General features: G+C 40.7%; 1 long non-coding RNA gene across 1 annotated transcript in view; it reads left to right on the forward strand.

Annotated features, from left to right (window-relative positions):
• Positions 1-1,477: 1,477 nt before the first annotated feature.
• LOC120885487 (uncharacterized) overlaps positions 1,478-12,965 on the forward strand; it is a 114,742-nt gene continuing 103,254 nt past the window's right edge. The window contains exons 1-2 of the long non-coding RNA XR_005728134.2: positions 1,478-1,658; positions 3,215-3,374. This is a non-coding gene — a long non-coding RNA (uncharacterized LOC120885487). The remainder of the gene's footprint in view (positions 1,659-3,214; positions 3,375-12,965) is intronic.

Below are 12,965 nucleotides of genomic sequence, written 5' to 3' on the forward strand. Positions count from 1 at the left end.
ACACAAATGTCTGCCCCTCTTCTCAACATGGTGGTCAAAGTGATATGCATGATCGTATGAATGCACACATTCCTTCAGGAAAGGGAAAAGGAAGACATGCAGCCATCGTTGGTCCTTAGCAATTCCAAAGTAACAATAGACAGGTGTTGTGAGGACCCCTACAATGAATTACATGTTTTTTTTTAAATGATATTCCACAGTATCAAGTTCTTGGAAAACTAATGGTGTGTTCTGATTCTCACTCACGATGGATTACTTTCTCATGTGTTCCATAAGTTTTGTTTGTGAGCTGATTATCACTAGGGATTTACTGTGTAAGTGTGCTAGTTAGTCACATGTACCCCAATAGTGAAAGTGTTTCTGTCAAGTGCTTCGGGGGATTCATCAACCAGGACTGTTTTCTTTTTTAAATGTCAATTTCTCAGTTGGAGATCTCTATACCATGTAAGTGGTATAAGTTCAGACTTATACTCACCTAACCTTGAGTTGGAGATTTAATTTCTCATTAAAAATTTCTGACTTCTCTGAGGCAAAGGGAATTCAATTAAAGTCTCTTTTGTGTTCTTAACAATCTTGTTTCTGAACTTTCTTTTCTGGAATTAACTGAGATTATGAAGATGGCCTCCGTCCTTCCCATATCTGTAGGGAAGTAAAAGACTTTTACTATTTACCTATGCATCTTTAAAAATCAAATGAAGTATTTATCTGTAGCTTAAAATTTATATCAATAGCGAAATGTTATGGTTATTTTCTATAATGTTTTCCTTTGTAAACAGTTTCAAGATTTAAATATGCTGATATGTACAAATCCAGCTCTTTCATTTTAATGGCTATATATTATTCCCCTATTAAAAAAAACTTTACTTTTTTCCATTTTCCTATTAAGGAAAATTCAAGTTGTTTCCATTTTCATAATTACCCATACTGCTATACTCTTTGCACACATTTGTGGAAATATATTTAGGCTACATTTTTCATTATACAATTACTGTATCCTAGGATATGGACATTTTTTTTTTACTAAGTATTGACAAATTGTTGCCCTAAATGGTTGTAACAATTTATAGATGTAAGTTTTTTTGATAGAGAATGTGATGTTGTCTCTTCAATATTCATGCAAAAACTTGGTCTTGTTAGACTTTACAATTTTTTTATAGTTAAGATAGTTATAAATATTATTTCATTATTATTTTAATTTTAAGTTGTAAAATTATTAAGGCTAAGCTCCTTTCATGATCATTGGATTTTCCGGTTTCTTCTGTAAATTACCCATTTTCCTGTCATGATATGATCTTTCCATTATTGATTTATAAGGAAGCTTAGTATCTCTCTGGATGTTGTCTGTAGTCAGTTCTGTATATTTTAAGTAATTTTCCCCAGATTTTCTCTTAAACCACATCCAAGGATATTAAAAATATTTTAAGTCTGTTTGCTAATAATTTATTGCTCATTGTTTGTCTGCTTTATTATAGTGTGATGTGAATGCCATGAGTCTTCGTGCCATTTCCATGTTCTTCTGGGACCTGTGCAGACCCTGCACCTACAGCTGGATTGGGTTCTTCATTAACTTGTATCTCTGGGACTCCCAGGATCCATCAGATTTTCTGGCCCCCCTAGATTTTCTGGAGCCACTTCACTTGATGCCATCAGACTGAAAGGTAAAACTGCTAGAAGCCTAAGAAATCACAACACAAGCCACAGCTCACTGGCAGCCCAGAGAGACTTCCTGTAACTTGTCTTGTACTAGAAATGGCATGTGGACCACTGGAGAAAACACATTTTATATAATTTACCAGCCATAAAACATCATCATGCTAGATTTCTACCACAACTGTGTAAGATTAAATTCTGAGGGAACGTCATAGAAATAATCTCTATTAGAGCCATGGAGTATATGAGCTATCTCTTTGTCTCTCTGTTGTTACTTAAAGAGCACTGGAGAGCCACAGGTAAGGACACTTGTATCCATAGGCCATGGCCTTTTTCTCTTACAACTTCATTCTCTTTATAGTCAAAATCAGGGAAAAGGATTTGACACCTAATACTTAACCATTATCTTATCCTCTAACCCCAAATTAGTCTCTGTTGGTCCCACACAATTTTTACCACTAGGAACAGTTCTCTGGTTTATTTGCAGCCTCAAACTTGGGTCTGTGAGTACTGCATTGGAAGGTTTTCCATCAGGCCTGGAGGCACAGCTCTAAACATCAAAAACAATGCAAAATACTTGTTGATTCTCATTCTTTATCTTAAAATTTCAGGTGAATTTGTTATGTCTAGATTTATTATAATGAAAAAAAGATTTTCTTGAAATTTAATTTTCAAGTAAGTTGAAGAGATATAATATGTACCTGAGACTTTCAATAGTTTTCAGTGAGTATGTGATAAGAGCCACAAACTCTGTTTCTGGAGCAAGGGCTCTTCTAGCCATCATAGAGTCTTCAGTCATGTGGTCTACTTGTTGTCCTTTGAACTTGCTATGCTATTTCATACCTAAAGAACTTTCTTAATACCATTTTCAAATCTGGAATACTTATCCTCCCCTCTTAATTTGTATGAGACCTTGAAGAAGACCTTGCTTCTCTGATAAGATTTCTCAAGCTTGTGGAACTCATTCCTTCTCTGCTCAAAGCATTTTGTGCTATTTTGGCTGGGGACCTGGGGCTTATTGACTTATAGTGCTTGTTCCTGTGTTGTACACCTTGATCACTCACTGGACCATATGCTCGCCAAGGTCATGCTTATGTCTTAGAACTCTTTGTCTCTGTTGGACTTATTTAGGAAAAAAATTTTTAATAGAAAGCATCTACTTTTTCAATACTCTGTATTTGTGGACCAAGTGAGAATTCCTCATAATGAGAAGGAAAAGGAGCTCAGGGAAAAAAGCTGACATGGATGGAGTCCAAACTCTGTGTAGGGCACTGTGCAAACCCCAGTAACACACTACAAACATCACACTGGTCTTCACCACAGATGTGGGAAGTAGGTATTGTTGCTGTTCATGTTTTATCTGTAAGAACACTGAGTCCCTGAGTGGTTAAGTAACTTCCTCACTGATTACATTCTGAGGCAGCTATAACACCAGCTTTTCAATTCCCTGAGGGCCTGGGCTTTGTTTTTGTTTGTTTTTATTTTATTTTTTGTTACCAGGTATTGAACCTAGGAGTGCTTTACCACTGAGCCCTATCCAGCCCTTTTTATTTTTTATTTCAAGACAGGGTCTCACTAAGTTGCAGAGGCTGGCCTTGAACTCTGGATCCTTCTGCCTCAGCGTGGGATTACAGGTGTGCGCCACCAGGACCTGCTTCGATCTTAAGTTCTTAAAATGAAGGAGAAAGAGAGATGGCAGAATACCACAGGCCAGTTTAACCCAGGTGAGAGGCTTGGTGGAAGTAGCCACACAGGGTATTAATTAATAAATAATTATGTAGATAATTCTGTGTTAAGGGTTTTGAGAGTGTTCTTTCCATAGAAAGAACTTCTACTTTTTATTTTAAAAGTAGGAGCTTTATCCAGGAAAAGATTGTCCTAATTAGGTCCTAGAGAGACAAATAGGTCTGAGACATGAGCCTGACTTTGAGGGGCATGTGGTCCAGTGAGTGATGAGTGGTACAACACAGGAACCGGCACTGTAAGGCTTGGTTCCAGGCTGCAGTGGTCATCAGGGAATAGCAGGAAAGCCCAGGGCCTGGGGAGAGGGCAGAGGAAAGGGCACTGTGCTCTGATTTGCCATTTACCACTTGGCCTCTGGCCATTTTGATTATTTGAGTCTTCTTTCTCATGTGACTCTTCCACAGAGAACATGAATTTCCCCATAACCCACTTTGTTCTTCTAGCTGACCTCTTAAAACCCAAACCCTCTCCCAGTCTTGCAATCTTATAACACTCCTGGCCGCAGCAATTGAGCGTCCTCAGCATTCCCACAGATGAGTATCATTTTCCAGAATGGAGTACAGAAAATAATATTTTTCTTCTGCCATGATAACATCCCCAAAATTAGGAGGGAGAAAAAAGCTAGGAACTGCCATTTTACAAGGTCATGCTTCATTTCCTCCAGCTTGATCCAGACCAGGGCTGAAGGTTTGTTTTCTAAGAAGCCAGTGGGATGCTGGAAGCTGAGTATCTGGTGGGGTCTTAGTCGTGAGAGTCTGGCTACTCTCTTGCAGTCTCCCTGAGTGGGAGAAAGTAAGTGGTATAACAAGAAGTGGTATAACATCCTGCTAGTCAATGAGGATTTGTCAGATCACCAAAGGACAGTTCTAAGTGTTCCCTGCTGGCCTTCTGATGCCCAGAGACACTCAGCTGAATTATCTACTAAGAATATTTCCCAAATACAAATTGATCATTTTTAATGCAGCAGCTGTTGGTCTAGTTTCTTCAAGATGCTCTTCCCTGGGTCTTGAGTTTTGCTGTTTTTCTTTTTTTCCTTCAACAAGTGCATTTCTGATTGTTTTTATGCTCCACTGCATACCACACACGTGGTGGTGGTGGTGGTGGGAGTATAAATTTTCCTTGCAGAGCTTTGTTTGGATACAGGATTTCTAAAAATATCCAAAAGGAATGGAAAGTACAGGGGGCAAATGGAGTTGTATGAAATTTGAGGACTTGAGCCCTCATCACAGGCTCTGTATTTTTAAAATGACCTTGGAAACACCACTCCATTTCCTTAACTCCAGCAATAAAATATAGGATTGTGAATTATATATATATATTGAAATTATATTCATATATTTTTATTAAAAATGCATGTATACATCTTCATAGATTTGTTGAAAACACATTTATTGAAAATATAAGGTTTTTAGATTCTATGTTTTGAGAATTTTGGATTATAATTATTACTCAAAAATGCTTTTTTGAGGGTCTACAGGGTACTAGGACAACAGCTAGATATTGGGGTTAAAAAAGTGAAACAGAATTGACTTGGTATGCTCTCCTGTCTCCAGAGACAGAATGATTGAGAATGATGGTCCCCAACTTACGATGGTTCAACTTATAATTTTTCTATAGTGACATAAAAATGATATCTATTGAGTTAAACTGTACTTTTGATTTTGAACTTCATTTTTTTTCTTGGATTAGTGACAACTTTCTGTTTTTCACTTTTAGTATGGTATTCAATAAATTCCATGAGATAGTCAACACTTTATTATAAAATAGGCTTTTTTGGTGAGTTTGCCCAACTATAGGCTAATGGAAATGTTCTGAGCATGTTTAAGATAGATTAGGCTGTGCAATGATTTTGTGCAATCCAGGTTACTCAAATGAGCTTTCGACAATAGTATTTTCAACTTATGATTTACCTCTCCATAAACCCAAGACATGTCAAGCAGCATCTGCAATTACATAATTGTGGTATGGAATATAAACAAACATTATGCCCAATCTAATGGTTCATGGAGATTTTCCCAAGAAAAATTTGGGGTGAGACACCAAGGATCAGTGAAGCTCATTCCCCAAGGGAAAGGGGGAATGAGGAGGAGATTTCCAGGAAAGCATGAAGACACACACAAAGTCCTGGAGGTGGGAGTGAGCGTCACACACTGTGAGTGGAGGAAAGGCCAGGGTGCGTGTTGCAGAGACAAGAGACACAGACAGCACAGGGGAGGCTGGTAGGAGGGCAGCCTCCAGGTCCGGCAGGGGTTTGGGGGCCATGTGAAGAGGAACTTGGGCTCCACCCAGAAACTGCCTGGAAGCCACTGAAGCAATAGCAGTTCATACCTCGGAGGGAAATGGCTGGTTTCCTTGAACTAGACTTAAGTGAAATGTTTTGGATAATCTAAAGAAGGAATGCTTTTCATGGGTGTGGGAGGAGCTAAAGGAACAAAGAAGGCTGCCTCTGAGGCACCAAAGCAAAGCAACAGTGAGAAGCCATTATCCTTCTAGACCTAAAGAAGCAAGGAGGCAGGGTGGAGGCAAAGAGATCTGCAGTTGTACAGCAGGACCTGGAGGAGCTGTGGTCTTGGAAAGTCAAGGTGATGACCGAACTTGCAGGATTCAAGTGAGAATCAATACCCCGTACCCTTTTGACTTCTGCCCTCTAATTTCCTACTAGATATTTTCAATGAATAAACCCAAACAGAAACCAGAAAGTCAGAGGAATCCATTGAGATCATCAAGGTCTCCCCAACCAAAGAATAAAGCAGGGAAGAAAGGATGGAGAGTAGCATTGGAAAGGCAAATGGAGAAGCAGCAGTAGAGAAGGCTTTTAGCAGGTGAGCACCATGATCAGATTTCTGTTACAGAAGAGATCACTTGACAGCTCCACAGAGAGCTAATGAGCAAAGACTAAGAGCAGGAGGATTTGTGAAGTCATCTACAGTGACTAAGGGAACATAATGAATGGTAACCTAAGCCATAGTGGTAACCAAATGGGTGGGGTAAGAGAGGACTGACTTAGGACTGACTTAGAAAATATGGTGCAGCTTGGCCAAGACAAAAAGGAACTTGAACGCCTTAAAAATCACACCCAACTATTGCTGTGAGATAACCAAGGTTTAGAAAAGATAACGGACTTGATCCAGAAGCAGAGTTCTTCCGCTCCACCAACATGTTCTGCCTGGATAGGATCCTGCTCCTTTGTCTTTATTCTCCGGGACCGATTCCTCCCTCCTCTGAGACGCACGTCACCTTGGCAATCACCACTGAGAACCTTGGCTTACCTTCTTGACTATAGCTTCTGGACCCCATGGTCTCCTTGTTTGGTAGACCCAAATGTTAACTGTCTTGTAAGCTCTCCTCATCAGTGGCTCAGCATAAACAAAAGCCACTGGAGAAGCAATGTTCAGCCTCTTTCCATCCTTACTTCTATGGGTAAGTAATTATTGAGTGCTTATTTTTCTCCAGGCAGTGTTTAAATTTTACCACCATGCATTATATATATTGCGTAAGATATATATATATATATATATATATATATATATATATATATATATAATTTTTATAAAGGATTAAACTTAGGTTTCAGTCAGGTCTTCCTGCCTCTAAATTTTCATATTCCAGCACACCATACTGTCTCCCAGCTACTTGGCACAGCACTGTGCTAGGCTTTCTTGCTCAGGGCAGTGAGGTTAGAAATGAAGGACATACAAATCAGGAAGTAGTGGTAGTCAAAAATGGCAGCCATGGATTTCTATACTCTCTGTATGTCCACACTGCTCCTTGTGTCAAAAGGAGGTGTAATTTTCCTCCCCTTGGGTCTGGGCTGTCTTCAGTGAATTTTGTTTTACTTACAATCTGAGATTTCTTTCCTTTTTGCCCACAGTACTGGGGATTGAGTCCAGGTGTGCTCTACCCATAAGCTACATCCCCGTACCTCTGCCTTTTATATATATATATATATATATATATATATATATATATATATATATATATATATATATATATATATACTTTTTGTTTTGAGACATAGTCTTGCTAAATTGCTCAGGCTGCCTTAGCCTCCTGAGTTTTATTATAGGGTACACCACTGGGCCTAGCTGGGATTTCTCTACAGTTTTATTGTTGTTGTTCTGGGTGATTTGGGGGATTAAACCCAGGGCCTCACACATGCTAGATAAATGCTCTACCATTGAGCTATATCCCTACCCCAAATTCTGGGATTTCTGAGGCTGTGCTACAAAAGTTCCTCTGTCTTCCTTTAAAAAGCCAAAGCCAAGTGGAGAGGCCACATGCAGATGTTCTGGGTGAGAGCTTCAGCTGAGCTCCATGCCAGCAGCCAACAACTACAACCCATTGTGGGTATCCAGGCCATGAGCCAGAGGTGACTAAAGTCCTGACCACTATCTAAAAACAACCACAGTAAGAAGTTCAAGTAAACAGCCTCCAGATGAGCCCAGCCAACTAAAGAACTAACAATTTTGTTTGAAGACACTTAATCTGTGTAGGTTTTAACACATTAATGTAGAATTTAGAACATAGAGGAAGGTCTCTAACCACCTAGAAGCACTGTTTAGACAAATGGAACATAACCTTAACACATACATTCCTACTCCCAAGCAATTGTTAATAAGGACCCTCTTTCCTGAAAACTTTTTTGCATACATCTGTCTCCTACCTATTCATTTTTTTTTGGGGGGGAGGGGGTTGGTACCAGGGATTGAACTCAGGAAACCTGACCACTGAGCCACATCCCCAGCCCTATTTTTTGTATTTTATTTAGAGACAGGGTCTCACTGAGTTGTTTAATGCCTCGTTTTGCTGAGGCTGGCTTTGAACTTGTGTTCCTCCTGTCTCAGCCTCTGGAGTTTCATATGTGCCACATGTCTGGCTCCTACCTTGAGCCTGATTTTCTTATTTAATCTTCAGGGGTTCCCTTTCCTATGAAGGCCTCATTGTGTAATCCAGAGGCCCAGCCAGGGAAAATGGGAGCCCCTTGTTCCACATTTGCTCTGCTTCCCATCCTTTTCAACAGGTATGGTTTCCAGCTACAGCTCTCTTCGACCTTCCCTAGGTGCAAGGATTAGTACACGGCCCCTCACCTGTCCCTGCCAGACTCCCTATTCCCAACCTTACCCTTGCAGGATGGCTAGGGGAAGGCATTTCGGGATACCTTCTGATGTTGCAGACTGAGTCCCTTGCACACCCAGGCTACGGATGACACTGACTAGATTAATAGGTGAACCACTAGGCAGCCATCTAGAGCACAAAGCAATAGAGGTGACTAAAATGTCACTGGAATGAAACTAGAGCAGGGAAACAGTTAACTCAGGTCTAGGCATGCTGAAAAAACTGGTGACACCCAAATCGGCTTGGTTGCAATCAATCACTTTATGCTGCTGCCAGTCTATCTCTGATAATATTTTGTGTTAAGTTCGTGCAATTCACATGGTGTTTTATGAGGTCTCACTACCAACTTCCCTACTGACCCTCTGAGAGTTCCTTGTAACCCTCCAGCTTGCTGAAATTCTGAAACTGAAAAATTCACGATGCTGTCTGTGCTCTTTACTGGGAATGATTTATTAGAATGTCTGCGCTCAAATAGTTTAATATGCCTCTCAAGAAATTGTCTCGTTCAGAAAATCACATGTAGTATGTACATGGAAAATAAATCTTTATTCTGCACATAAAAATATACTTTTATTATTTTTTTCCATGCCTACTAAATGTTGAGCAGACATGTAAAGAGTAATAGTATAAAACTGTCCCCCATTTATCACTTGACAGGTACGTGTCTCTGTCTGGCCTGGGTGCATGGGGAGTGTTGATGGGAGGCAGAGGGCAGAAACCCACTGGAGATCTTTTCTTTCTTCTCCCATTTAATCCCATGTAAAATCAGATCAAAGTGAATGTTCAAAGTAACCTTAATGTGGAAATGAAGTAGAACAAAACAAGAAACAGTCTGAAATATAAGTCAGGAAGTGGGGCCCAGCAGAGCATCTATTTGGCCTTGGGGTTTGGAGAGACTGGGCGTTAATGGAACGTGTAAGTACCTCAGATCTTTTTCAGGTCCATTAGAAAGATCCAGTTCCTCCTGCTCCAATTAATATCTTCTTGATTCGCTAGCCAACCACTCTCCCTTCACACTATGGAGGGAGTACTTGATAATTGTTGGGGTTGGAGAAGTCTCACTTCTGCATGAGGACACATGCAATTTCAAATGTTACTCCTGGAACCCCAAAAAGCAGAGACCAAAATGGGATTGGAAATGCAAGAGGTGTGTGGGACAAATGCCTGTGAGGGGAACAGAGGAGGAATTGGAAGGGAGAGCTGTCAGACTGCAATGCAGGTCTGAAGCAAAGAGGGAAGGAGTGGGGGTTGGATAGGCAGAGACAGACTGCAGCACAGTGCTAGGTCAGTTTTAGTCAGGTTGATGGAGAGTACTAGGGCCAACTTATTAAGTACCTTGCAAGAATCAGTCTTCCTTAGTGTCCCTCATGGGTGGAAAGAAGCCCGAGGGAGGCAAGGCTTCAGCAGAAATGCCACAATGGACTTGGGGCACAACAGCTGGCACACTCTGTCAGCTACTGTCTCCATGGTGCAGCAGGGAATCCGAATGGTGCGTTTTCATGGCTACTGTAGCTATAAATGCCTCAGTGCCACAAAAAAAAAAAAAAAAAAAAGGATGAACAGGACTGGGAGGAGGGAAGAGAGAGATTGGCAGGAAGAGGGGAGTCAAGGACCAATCTGACCCAATTTTGCCCAGGGCCCAATTTGCACTTTGAATGGAGAATACAGTTATTTTCTAGCTTCTGACTCCTGTGCTCTCCTGCATCCCAGATAAGCACTGGGATCTGCTTGATCAGCTACTGCACCCAGCCTGGAAAGGGAACATCACATATGAAGTCTTATCTAAAGAAAATGCAATGCAGGTTCCAAACAGCAAATTTTCAACTGGACATCAGGCATGCAGACGTGTAAACATGGGAAATTGATAACAGTGAGGTATTTGAGCTCTCATGGTGTAGTCATCAGCAGAGAAAATCAGAGAGTAGGGTAAGTAATCTTCCTTTACACAACCCATACCTTGATGTGGCTGAGAAGATGCAATTAATTCTTTTCAGAAATATCTATTGTGTGGCTTATGTGTTGTGGGGAATTTTCTAGGATATTAGAACAATGGATAGATTTATTTGGGGATGTTAAAGAATGAAGAACTAAGAATGTATGGGGGAGAGTCGTAGAAAGATACTTTGATTTGAAATAAAGTATTTCTTTAACATTTTTAAGGATTCTGTTCTCAGACTGAACACATCATCTTCTGTTGTGCTTCTCAGCCCTTTATCCAAATGATTGTTTTTCATGAATCACACTATATTTCAATTAGTTATGTAAGGATTTATTTCTCATGATAGTTTGCAAAATTCCCCAAGCTCTAGGAACATATGTATTAATTACCTGAATAATTAACTTATCACTCATATATTTTTTCAATGAAAGCTTTCCAAGTGTTTTGTTTGTGCCCACTGCCGATATCTGGGGAGACCAAGATAAATAAGATACAAAACCTGTCCTCCAGGGGCTGGGATTGTGGCTCAGTAGAGCGCTTATCTAGGATGTGTGAGACACTGGGTTTGATTTTCAGCACCACATAAACATAAATACATAAAATAAAGGTCCATCGACAACTAAAAATCATAAAAAACAACAACAAACTGTCCTCCAAGAGCTCACAGTAAATTAGGGAGAAAGATAAACAGATATCAATATAATCTTAAGTGGTGTGCCTATCTACTGGGTAAAAACAAGAAAGTTATGGGAGGAATAACTAGTATTGTTTAGGGAACAACAACAAAGGGATTCAAAGAAGGGGTGCCCCAAGCTACACTATGAAGAAGAGGAGGCATCCAGGAATCTGCCCCTAGTTTCTAGTGCAAAGTATATCTTCAATTCACTTCTACTGTGTGGATAAATGAGTGAAAATGAATAAACAGAGCAAAACTGAGAGTAGTTTTCCTAACCAGCATTTATTTCTAGTAATAGCACCTCACCTCTGGCTGCAGAATTGGGCCCATGACCCAGGCCTTGCCAGGCAAACACCTGAACAGTCCTGGTCATCAGGACTGGTGTAGAAGTATAGCTGTGCTGACATTTGTCCAGTGACACTCATCGGGGACTTTCTTGAGAGGTGGAGGGCGCAGTCTCCCTTTTGACTAGACCTGGAGCTGTGAGGAGGTAATCTCAGTTACATGGAAGCCATAGGACCTGGACCTGGAGAAAATCTGCCTTGGGACAGAGTGATATAGAAGTTAGTCTGAGAACTGGAGAGGGAAATAAAATTGGGTCCTAATGACATTGTTTTAGCTTTTTGATCCAACAATATAAAAAATATGCCTATCCCTTGTTTATTCTTTTTTTGGAGGGGGGGTTACCAGGGATTGAACTCAGGGGTACTTGATCACTGAGCCACATCCCTAGCCTCATTTTGTATTTTATTTAGAGACAGGGTCTCATTGAGCTGCTTAGTGCTTTGCTTTTGCTGAGGCTTGCTTTGAACTCAGGATCCTTCTATCAGCCTCCTGAGCCACTGGGATTACAGGCATGTGCCACTGCAGCCTGGCCCTTGTTAATTCTTTATGCAAACATTAAATTACCTTTGCAGGAAGGAGCAGTGTTTAAGCCATTTGAAGGTAGTTTTTCTATTATTTGCAACAAAAAGTATCTTGACTATGAGATGCTTCACAAAATAAGTTCTCCATTTCTAGAATGAGTCACACAATATCACAAGTCCATCAGAGAAGAAAGGGTTGGGTTATTGAGTAACCCTAAGTCTTTTAGCCTTGCTGATTGAGGCTGGACATATGGTTTATTACCTGCAGCAGAGAATGCACATGAAGAAAGGAGAAAGGCAGGCCTTAGGGAGGGAGCTGTATGGTAATGTTCCCCCAGTGTGCCCCGCAGGCTTTTACTATCCTTCAGCCTGCAGTACCACTGCAGAATGCATCTGAGTGAGGCGAGATGGTCCAAACCAGAGATATCTCTGTCTCAGTCTCTGTCTCTCTGTGTCTCCTCTCTCTCTCTCTCTCTCTCTCTCTCTCTCTCTCTCTCTCTCTCACACACACACACACACACACACACACACACACAGTGTTAAAGAGAATCAACAAGTGTACAGGTTTGTTGAGAGAAATGTAGCTGCCAAGATGTAACAGCTGAAAAAGCTCTTTTCCCCTTTCCTCCTTTCCTCAGCATACCATCTAGGGAGGAGTTACTGCCAAAACTCAAAGTCCTCCCAACTTCTTGATAAGCATTCAAATTCCTTCCCACAGTGCCAACTTTGGGAGGGACCAGAGGAGAAAGTGCCCAATGTCCCCACCCTGAGGATTTGAATCAGGAGGCCAGGAAATGTGTACAACACATCTGGGATGGGAAAGTCCCAAACTGGGGAAGATGCATTGTATGAAATGGAGACACAAATAGATAACTCTTGCCAGAAGACACAGCGTCTCCAGGCTGTTTAGAAACCACTGGACTCTGGTTCTATTTATACAGACAACATGTCCTGCAAAATCAGTTCTCCCTATTCC

The sequence above is a fragment of the Ictidomys tridecemlineatus genome, chromosome 1 (assembly GCF_052094955.1).
Source record: "Ictidomys tridecemlineatus isolate mIctTri1 chromosome 1, mIctTri1.hap1, whole genome shotgun sequence".
Lineage (NCBI taxonomy): Eukaryota > Metazoa > Chordata > Mammalia > Rodentia > Sciuridae > Ictidomys > Ictidomys tridecemlineatus.